Genomic DNA, 10366 nt, shown 5'->3' with positions numbered 1-10366 from the left:
TAGTGCACGCCTGTAGTTCCAACTACTTGGAAGGCTGAGGTGGAAGGATCGCGGGAACCCAGCAGGTCGAGGCTGCAGTGGCAGGGAGCGGCCACCGCATTCCAGTCTGGGTGACAGAGTGAAACTCCAACTCAAAAAAAAAAAAAACAAAAACAGGTAAAAGGCCATTTGAACATTCATGCAGTGCAGTACAAATGGTTCTCTACTTTGTATCATATCAGAGATCAATGTCAAAATATGTTAATTTTAGAAATTTATGCATTCTAGAAGCTAAATTATGAAAACATATTAATGTCTATAGAGTAGACAAAAATTCATTAAAGAAAACAGAAAAAATACTTAAACAGAAACAGTGATAGACAAATTAGATATTATTTAAATTAAATAACTGTTCATCAAAGACTTTATAAGAAAACAAAAATCAAACCATGGTATAGAAGAAGCTATTTTAAGTTTTTATCATATAAAGACTCCCATGCACATTATTTTTAAAAATCATACAAATAAATAAGAACATTAAATGTATAATTCAGAAGAAAAATGTATACAGCTGAGTTGAAAAATGCTCAAATGAATTAGACAAGCACTTAACAAAATAAGTATATTAAAATATCTTAATAATATAAAAAATGCTCTACTTCAGTAGTGACTAAGGAAATACAAATTAAAACATTAATGAGATAACACTACACACCCCCAAGACTGGATAAAATTAGAACGCTGACAGTATTACATATTATTAAAGATATAGGATCACACGAATCTCATACTCAGCTGATGTAAGTAACAACTGGTGCAACCACTTTGGAAAAACATTTGGTAATGTGTGCTAAACTGAACATATTACATACCCTATGATTCAGAAATCCTTCCGCCTTTCCCAAGAGAACTGTGCATATACCTACACCAAAAAAATGCAAAACAATCATGCAAAAGTCATCACAGTTTTCCCACTTGCTCTCATATATGTTCTATTTACCTACCTACCTAGTTTTTATTTTTCTAATTATTATAATCACTTTTCTAAAATGTTTGAGTGTAAGTTGAAGACATAATTCCCATTTCCTCATTATTCATTTCATTAAGTGTTTAATTCAGAAGACTAATCTCCTGAGTAACCATATAATTTTTAAAATAAAGATTGATACTTGTGATCATCAAAATTCTGAAATGTCCTCCAAAATTTCCCACCTCTGTCATGCATACATTGTTTTCCACTTAGCTAATTAAACACTAATATGGGTACTGATGTAAGGGGGCTTTTCAGATATAATTAAGGTCCCAAAACAGTTGACCTTAAAATAGGAAGTTAATCCAAGTACAACTGTCCTACTCACGTCAGCTAGAGGTCGACGACAGACAAGTTAAGGGTTTAAAGTGCAAGTAAGATTGAACATAGAGAGGAGAGTCCCCATAACTGGCATTGAAGGTGGAGGGAGCCAGAGAGTGAGTTAGGCTGCCAGTCTCTAGGAAGCTCTAGTCTCTAGAACAGTCCCTGGCTGACAGCTAGCAAACAAATGGAAACTCAGTCTTAGAATATCAAATAATTGAATTCTCCCAACAATCAAAATAACTTAGAAGATAATTTTCTTCAGAGCTTTCATATGGGGATACAGCTGGCCCACAACTGAATTTCAGACTTGCAAGATCCCAAGCAGAGAACCCAGTCATGCTGTGCACGGAGTCCAGGCCTATAGAGCTGTGAGTTGACAAACAGGTATTGTTTGAAGTTGCTAAAATTATGGCAATCTGTTAGACAAATAGAAGAAATTAACTACACAGGGGTTGATCATGAGCCAAAGGGAGTATCCTGAACAAACTCTGGAGGGAGAGGGCTAGTGCTGAGTCTCAGGCACTCCACCTTCAACATGATTCAGCCATGGGACAAAGAGTGTAACCATAAAAGGAAGTGGAAGACCCACAAAGAGATGAGCAGTGATTCTGGAACTGATCCAGGCCCCTTCTCCCCAGCAATCTTCTGAAGATCAGACCCACATGGCTGAGGCACAGCTGAAAGGGATAAACACAGGTGGAGCCTGGACATTAGCTGCAATAGGTGGACTCTACCTCAAGATAAGTCAGGCTGGAGTATCCTTTACCAGTACCTGGGAAAGAGACAATCCCACATCTGACACCAGAGGGGATCCCCCTGACCATATGAAAGTAGGAGGGGAGGACTGAAGTCTCACCCACTCCATCCCCTCCTCCTCCTTCCCCTGGCCAGACACTGGGGAGATTGTGGATAAGGTCACAGCTCTGCAGGAAATAGCAGATGAGCTTACCTGTGAGCAGCTGAAAGAAACAATTACAGACCTGTCACAAGAGGTCAGGTTGTTTTTCATTTATTGTTTGACTGTTTTTGCTTTTTTAAAATTTTATTTTGTGCATGAATGTGTATGTGAGCGTTCAATCTAAATTCCCCTATCTTTTTTCTTTTTCTTTTTTCTTTGTTCTTTTAATTTTTTGTTTTCTGTTTGTGTACATGAATGATTGAGCGTTCATCTTTCAGTTTGTTTTTTTGTTTGTTTCCTTTTTTCTTCTTCTCTTTTTTAGTTTAATGTATGTGTGAGTGAATGTGTGAGAGTTCAATTTGAATTCCTTTTTTTTCTTTTTTCCTTTTATCTTTGCCTTTGTGTTGCGTGTGTGTTCTATTTTCCTGTTTGTTTGTCTTTCCATTTTGTTTTGGTGTATGTCTGTGTGTCTAATTGTTTTTTGCTTTAGTCTCTCCTTTTATTTTTCTGATATTATTTTATTTTTTTATTTTTGTCCATCCTATTTCATTCTACTTTTCTCTGTTCTTCTCATTGCTGTTACAGTATCTTGAACTCAGGGCATACAAATACATACTCATTACATCATAATGTAGAATGGTGGTGGGGAGTGAGTCTCAGGGAACCCAAACCACAATCAGTGAACATTGCTATTTGCAAGTAGTTTCTGAATCCTAGCTCCCCATACTCTACCTTATTAGACTCTCAAAACTACAAGAGACAGCAAAGCTACCCTCTTACAGTCCTCTTTCAAACTAGAACAAATTCAAATCCCTGATCAGGGAAGAACAGAGTGCTGAGCAAACATCAGAAGTGAAAATCTTTGCCACTGCCACTGAATAACAGAACCAAAGAGAAAAGAAAGAGATCTGTCACAAATGATGAAAAATCAACAGAAGAACACAGGTAATTCCCAGTGTAACAAAGAGAAAATGCCTGAAAAAAATCAGACCTCAGAGCCCAAACGATAGAAGTCACAAATGACTGGCCCCAGAATGCAACAGGGATTAGGGAATGGATGAAAAGAATGAATAAGACTCAAGAAAGACAAGATGCAACACTGAAAAAACTTGTCACTGAGATTTGGGCCATAAAAAATTTCATCCAGGAAATAAAGAACAAGATGATATTCACAGAAAGTAGAAATAATCAATCAGAAGAAAGAATCTCAGAACTTGAAGACCAAAACATATAATTAACCCGATCTATAAAAAATGTAGAAAGAAAACTCAGAAAGAAAGGACAAAGTCTTCAAGAGATGTGCAGTTATAACAATAGACCAAACCTATGCCTGATTGGTATCCCAGAAGAAAAAAGGGAAGCAGAGAACACCTTGGAGCAAGTATTCCAGGAGGTTATTCAAGAAAACTTTCCCCATCTTACCAGCAATGTGACCATCAAGCACAAGAGATACAGAGAATTTCTGCAAGCTATAATATGAGAAGACCAAACACTAGACACATAGTAATTCAAACATAAAGGCAGCAAAAGATAAAGGTTAGCCTAGCTACTGGGGAAAAACAATCAGAAATACCAGCAGACCTATTGGCACAATACTGCAAACTAGAAGGACTGGAGTCCAATATTCAAAATCCTCAAGATAAACAGTTTCAACCAAGAATTTCCTACCCAGGCAAGCTCAGCTTCATCAATGATGGAAAATGAAAATCCTTCCCAGACATCCAATCCCTAAGAGATTATGCAGCTTCCAGACCAGCTCTACAGGAGATGCTTTAAAAGGTATCAAGCATAGAAAAATAAATAAATAAATAAATAAATAATGACCATGCATTTCTCAAGAGCACAAGTGAACACAGAATCAACAAGAATACATCATGACTGTAAACTTGAAAGCATACAAACTGGTCTTGGTGGCTCAGCATGTAATCCCATGCCTTGGGCCCTAATTACTTAACTTGCTTATTCAAAGATCATGAAAATATTTTTCAGCCGAGCTCGGTGGCTCAGCCTATAATTCCAGCAGCTCTTTGGGAGGCCGAGGTGAGTGGATTGTCTGAGCCTGCGGGTTTGAGGCCCACCCAGGCAGCTTGGCGAGATCTCGTCTCTACAATAAATCAAAAATTAGCTGGGCGTGGTAGCACACACCTGTAGTTCCAGCTACTTGGAAGGCTGAGGCAGAAGGATTGCCTGAGCTCAGAAGGTTGAGGCTGCAGTAGCCATGAGCATGCCACTGCACTCCAGTCTGGGGGACAGAGTGAGACTCCAACTCAAAAAAAAACAAACAAAAAACAAACAAACAAAATAAACAAAAAGAAAAAAAAGAAAACATACAAATACATCAACTTAAAAGTTAAAAGAAAACAAACCAAGAAAAAACATTATAATTTTGGGGATTAACAATCACATTTCAATAATCAGCCTGAATGTGAACAGACTAAATGAACCACTGAAAAGACACAGAATAGCAAACTGGATTAAAAAAAAAACATGATTCAATAATTTGCTGCATTCAGAAAACTCATCTCACCACAAGGAATGCAAAAAGACTCAAAGTTAGAGGATAGGAAACGAATTTCTAGGCAAATGGATCACAAAAGAAGGCAGGCATCATGATCTTAATATTGGACAAAACAACCTTTAAGTTACCAAAAATTGAAAAAGATACAGAATGACACTATATAATGATAAAAGTTTTAATCAATCAACAAGAAATATCAATCCTAAACATATATGTACCTAACACAGGAGGACCAGGTTTATAAGTCTAAAAAAAATAGATTGACTCTAACAATTTTATAGCTGGGGAGTAAATACCCTACTAACAACCCTAGATAGATCATTGATGCAAAAACAACAACAAACAGATTCAAAACCTCAACTTAACACTTAATCAAATGGACTTAATAGATACGTACAGAACACTTCACCCAACAAACACAGAATATACATGCTACTCATCACCACATGGAATGTACTCCAAGATTGATCACATCCTTGGTTGTAAATCAAGCATCAACAAATTTCATAAGATTGCAATACTGCCATGCACCTTCTCAGATAACAGTGGAATAAAAATAAGTATCAACACCAACAAAATTCCCTCTAAATCCACAAATACATGAACACTAAACAAAATGATGTTGAACAACTCCTGGATCAACACAGAACAAAAATTAAACAATTATTGGAAACAAATGAAAATGAAGCAACATCCTACCAAAACCTTTATGGTGCTATGAAATCAGTGCTGAGAGGGAAATTTATATCATTACAAACAAGCATCAAGAAAATGGACAAATCACACATTTACAACCTGACAAATCACCTAAGGGAGTTGGAAAAACAAGACCACCAAAACACCAATGTTAGCAGAGGAATCCAGATTATCAAAGTAAAAGCCCAAATACAGGACACAGAAGACAATATGATCATAGAAAAAAAATCAACAAAACAAAAAACTGATTCTTTGAAAGGACACACAATATTGATGTCAGAATGAATAATAAAAAAAAAAAGCCTGAGCAAACACAATCAGAAATGTAAAAGACCAAATCCCAACTGACCTCAAAGAAATACAAAAGATTATTAGAGATTACTATACACAACTGTATGGAAATAAACTTGATAACCTAAATGAAATGGAGGACTTTCTGATATCATACAACGTCCCAAGGTAGAAACTAGAAAACATTGAAACACTAAATAGACCAATAACAACCCAGGAAATGGACTCCATCATAAGAAAACTACTTACAAACAAAAGGCCTAGACCAGAGGCTTTCCAGTGGAATTCTACAAAACATACAATGAGGAGTTGATACCAATCCTATTGAAAGTATTCCAGGCAATTGAGAAAGATGGAATTCTGCCCAAACCATTTTACCAAGCTAACATCACACTGATAACCAAACTAGGTAAAGATCTAACAAAAAAGAGAACTACAGGGCAATATCCCAAATGAACATAGATGCAAAAATTCTCAACAAGATTCTAGCAAATCGGATCCAACTACACATCTCAAAAACCATCCAGCATGACCCAGTAGGCTTCATCCCCAGGATACAGAATGAGTTCAACATCAGCAAGACCATAAATGAAATTAAATACATCAACAGATGTAAAAACAAGGACCACATTATTATATCATTAGATACAGACAAGTCTTGATAAAATCTAGCATCCCTTCTTGATAAAAATCTTGGAAAACCTAAGTACAGAAGGAGCAGACACTCAAAATAGTAAGTGCCATCTATGATAAACCCACAGCTAGCATATTGCTAAATGGACAGAAACTGAAGACATTTCCCCTGAAAACTATTACAAGACAAGGTTGCCCAATCTTTTTTTTTTTTTTTGAGTTGGAGTCTCACTCTGTCGCCCAGACTGGAGTGCAGTGGCCACTCCCGGCCACCGCAGCCTCGACCTGCTGGGCTCAGGTGATCCTTCTGTCTCAGCCTTCCAGATAGCCAGAATTACAGGCGGGCGCTACCCGGCTGATTTTTTGATTTATTGTAGAGATGAGGTCTCGCTGCCCAGGTGGGTCTCGAGCCTGCTCAGGCAATCCACTCATCTCAGCCTCCCAAAGGCGCGGGATTACAGGCTGAGCCACCGAACCCGGCTAGGCTGCCCAATCTTACCTCTCCTTTTCAACCTTGTTTTGGAAGTCCTAGCTATAGCAATTAGACAAGAGAAGGAAATCAGGGGTATCCAAATAAGAAAAGAGGAAGTAAAGTTATCTCTCTTTGCTGATATGATCCTATACCTTGAAAATCCAAGAGGATCTGTCAAAAATCTCTTCGCACTGATAGAGTACTTTGGCAATGTCTCAGGGAACAAAATAAATATGCAAAAGACAGTCACATTCTTAAACACCAACAACAAACAGGCAGAGAGCTAAATAAAAAGCACAATTCCATTCACATAACCACACACAAAAATTGAAATACCTTGGCAGCTTACTAATCAGAGAAGTGAAAGACCTTTATAATGAAAACTATAAAACACTGCTCAAAGAAATTCAAGAAACCACAAACAAATGGAAAAATATTCTATGCTCACAGATAGGAGGACTCAATATTGTTTAGATGTCTATCCTACTAAAGATAATCTACAGATTCAACACTATACCCATTAAATTTCCAACATCATTCTTCTCAGACCTAGAAATGACAATTCAGAAATTCACATGGAAATATAAATAACCACAAATAGCCAAAACTATACTTAGCAAAAGGAACAAAGTGGAGGTATCACACTTCCGGATTGTAAATTGTACTATAAGGCTACAATAATCAAAACACCTTGGTATTGGCACAAGAATAGGCATATGGGCCAATGGAACAGGATAGAGATTCCCAAAGCATAAACTCAATTTCTCAACTCATTTTTGACAAAGTCTCCAGCAAAAACCACTGGAGAGAGGGGAACCTGTTCAGTAAATGATGCTAGGAAAACTGAGGGACCACATGCAGAAGATTGAAACAGGACCCCTACCTATCATCATACACAAAAAATTCACTTTAAATGGATCAAAGACCTTAATGTAAAACCTCAAACTATAAGAATATTAGAAAATGCATGAGACACCCTTAAAGAAATCGGAGTGGGCAACCAACTCCTGATCAAAACCCCAGATGTTCATGCCATAAGAGATAAGATAAGTAAGTAGGACCTCATTAAATTGAAAAACTTCTGCAAAGCAATATAAACCATCAAGAGAGTGGGGGAGACAGCCCATGGAATGGGAAAAAATATTTGCCAACTATATATCTGAAAAGGGCCTAATATCCAGGATCTACAAAAGGAACTATATTTATAGTAAGAATATATTCTTTTTTTTTATTTTGATTTGGAGTCTCACTCTGTCGCCCAGACTGGCTCCCAGCCACTGCAGCCTCGACCTGCTGGGCTCCAGCGATCCTTCCACCTCAGCCTTCTAAGGAGCTGGAACTACAGGCGCGCGCTACCACGCCCAGCTAGTTTTTGATTTATTGTAGAGATGAGGTCTCACCAAGTTGCCCAGGCGGGCTTCAAACCCGCGAACCCAGGCAATCCACTCACCTCAGCCTCCCAAGGCGTGGGATTACAGGCTGAGCCACCGAGCCCAGCTGACAATTTCTAAAAGAACTAGAAATTGACCTTACATATGACCCAGTAATCCCTCTACTGGTAATATACCTAGAGGAACTCAAATCATTCTACAAAAAAGATACCTGCACATGCATGTTTGTTGCAGCACTATTCACAATACCAAAAACATGGAACCATCTGTGCTGCCCATTGAAACTGGACTGGATAAAAAAATGTGGTACATAGATTCAACAGAATATTGCGCAGCCACAAAGAAGGACAAACTTATGTACTTCGCAGCAAGTTGGATAGATTTAGAGTCTTTAATACTCAGTGATCTATCACAGAAACAAAGAACAGAGTACCACATGTTCTCAATCACAAGCAGACCCTGAACATTTACCATAATACCATAAGAAAGGGATTGGTGGTAGTGGGATACCGCTGGGATGAGTGGAGGGTACACAGCATCAATAAGGGTATCTGATCTCAAACCGGGAGAAGTGGGGACCAAAGGGAGACTCAAACTATAACTGTATTATGTCCACTTTTGTACCTAATCCTGAATTTTCCCACACATCTTTAAAATAAAAAAAACCCTCAAAAAAAAGAAAGAAATTACATTCGTTCATAAAAAATCTTTTTATGACTGCACAGTACACAGTTGAGGAACTGTACCATAATTTTTCTAAAAGTTTATTTACAGGCATTTAGAGTTTTTATTTTTAAATAGTTTACAATTGTAAATAATGTCCCACTGCATAAATGTATGTATATGTATTCTTATATAGGCTAGATTCCTACAAGTAGGTTGCTAGGTGAAAATGTAAAATATAATTTTTTAATATACCCTCAAATTCCTTTCTATAATGGTTATACTAATTTGCATTCTCACTAGCAATGTTTGTGAGTGCCTGTTTCTCTGTACAGCTTCACCAAAAGAATGTTTTGTCAAAGTTGTGTATTTGTCAGTTTAAGAAGGAAGAAATAATAGTTTCCCAGTGCAGTTTTGTTTTGCATTCTCTTATTATGACCAAAGCGAAATGTTTTATATTTCTGGATAGTTTTATTCTCTTTATTGTTTTCCATGTAATGACCAATTTTCAGTCACATTTAAAAAATTTTTTGGCCGGGCTCGGTGGCTCAGCCTGTAATCCCGCGCCTTTGGGAGGCTGAGGTGAGTGGATTGCCTGAGCCCGCGGGTTTGAGACCCGCCTGAGCAGGCGAGACATCATCTCTACAATAAATAAAAAAAAATTAGCCGGGCGTGGTAGCGCGCACCTGTAATTCTGGCTACTCGGAAGACTGAGGCGGAAGGATCGCCGGAGCCCAGCAGGGCGAGGCTGCGGTGGCCGGGAGCGGCCACTGCACTCCAGTCTGGGCGACAGAGTGAGACTCCAACTCAAAAAAAAAAAAAAAAAATTTTTTTAGAGCTCCTTATAACTTAAATATATCATCTCTTTATCTGTGGCTTATGCTGCAAAGATTTTCTTCAACTTGTTTTTTTACTTCATAGTGTTTTATTTTTTATGCAATCTTAATTTTATATGTAAAATTTATCTTTTAACTTTCTGTCTGGATTATCAGTAACCATTAGAAAGTCTTTTCAAGATATCATGTTTATAGAGGAATTTATCCCATGTTCTTCAAGAATTTGTATCGTTACATTAAGTTTTTTATCCATTTAGGGCTTGTTCCTGTTTATTATGTGATATTTGAATCAAAATTATTTTTTCTGAAATGATCTTCCAGTTGTCCCAGCACTATGCATTTTAAAGTTTATATTAACTCCAGTGTTTCTTTGAGACTCTTCTATAAATTTCTAATAAACTTTATTATCTTCTTTACCATGCCAGTACTAATTATTTTAATTATAGAAATGTTATAATGTATTTTAATACTTGGTAGGCTTAATGTTTCTGGCTTTACCTCTTCATAGTTCTTGTCATTCTTGATAATTTACTTTTCCAAGCTTATTTTATTTTTATATCTCCAGAAAAACATGTTGATTTTTTTTTTTTTTTTTGAGTTGGGCTCTCACTCTGTCGCCCAGACTGGAGTGCGGT

Source organism: Carlito syrichta, unplaced genomic scaffold, assembly GCF_000164805.1.
Source record: "Carlito syrichta isolate Samal-C Ts95f unplaced genomic scaffold, Tarsius_syrichta-2.0.1 Scaffold288835, whole genome shotgun sequence".
In the NCBI taxonomy this organism is placed as follows: Eukaryota; Metazoa; Chordata; class Mammalia; order Primates; family Tarsiidae; genus Carlito; species Carlito syrichta.
Note: the sequence above shows the minus strand (reverse complement) of the source record.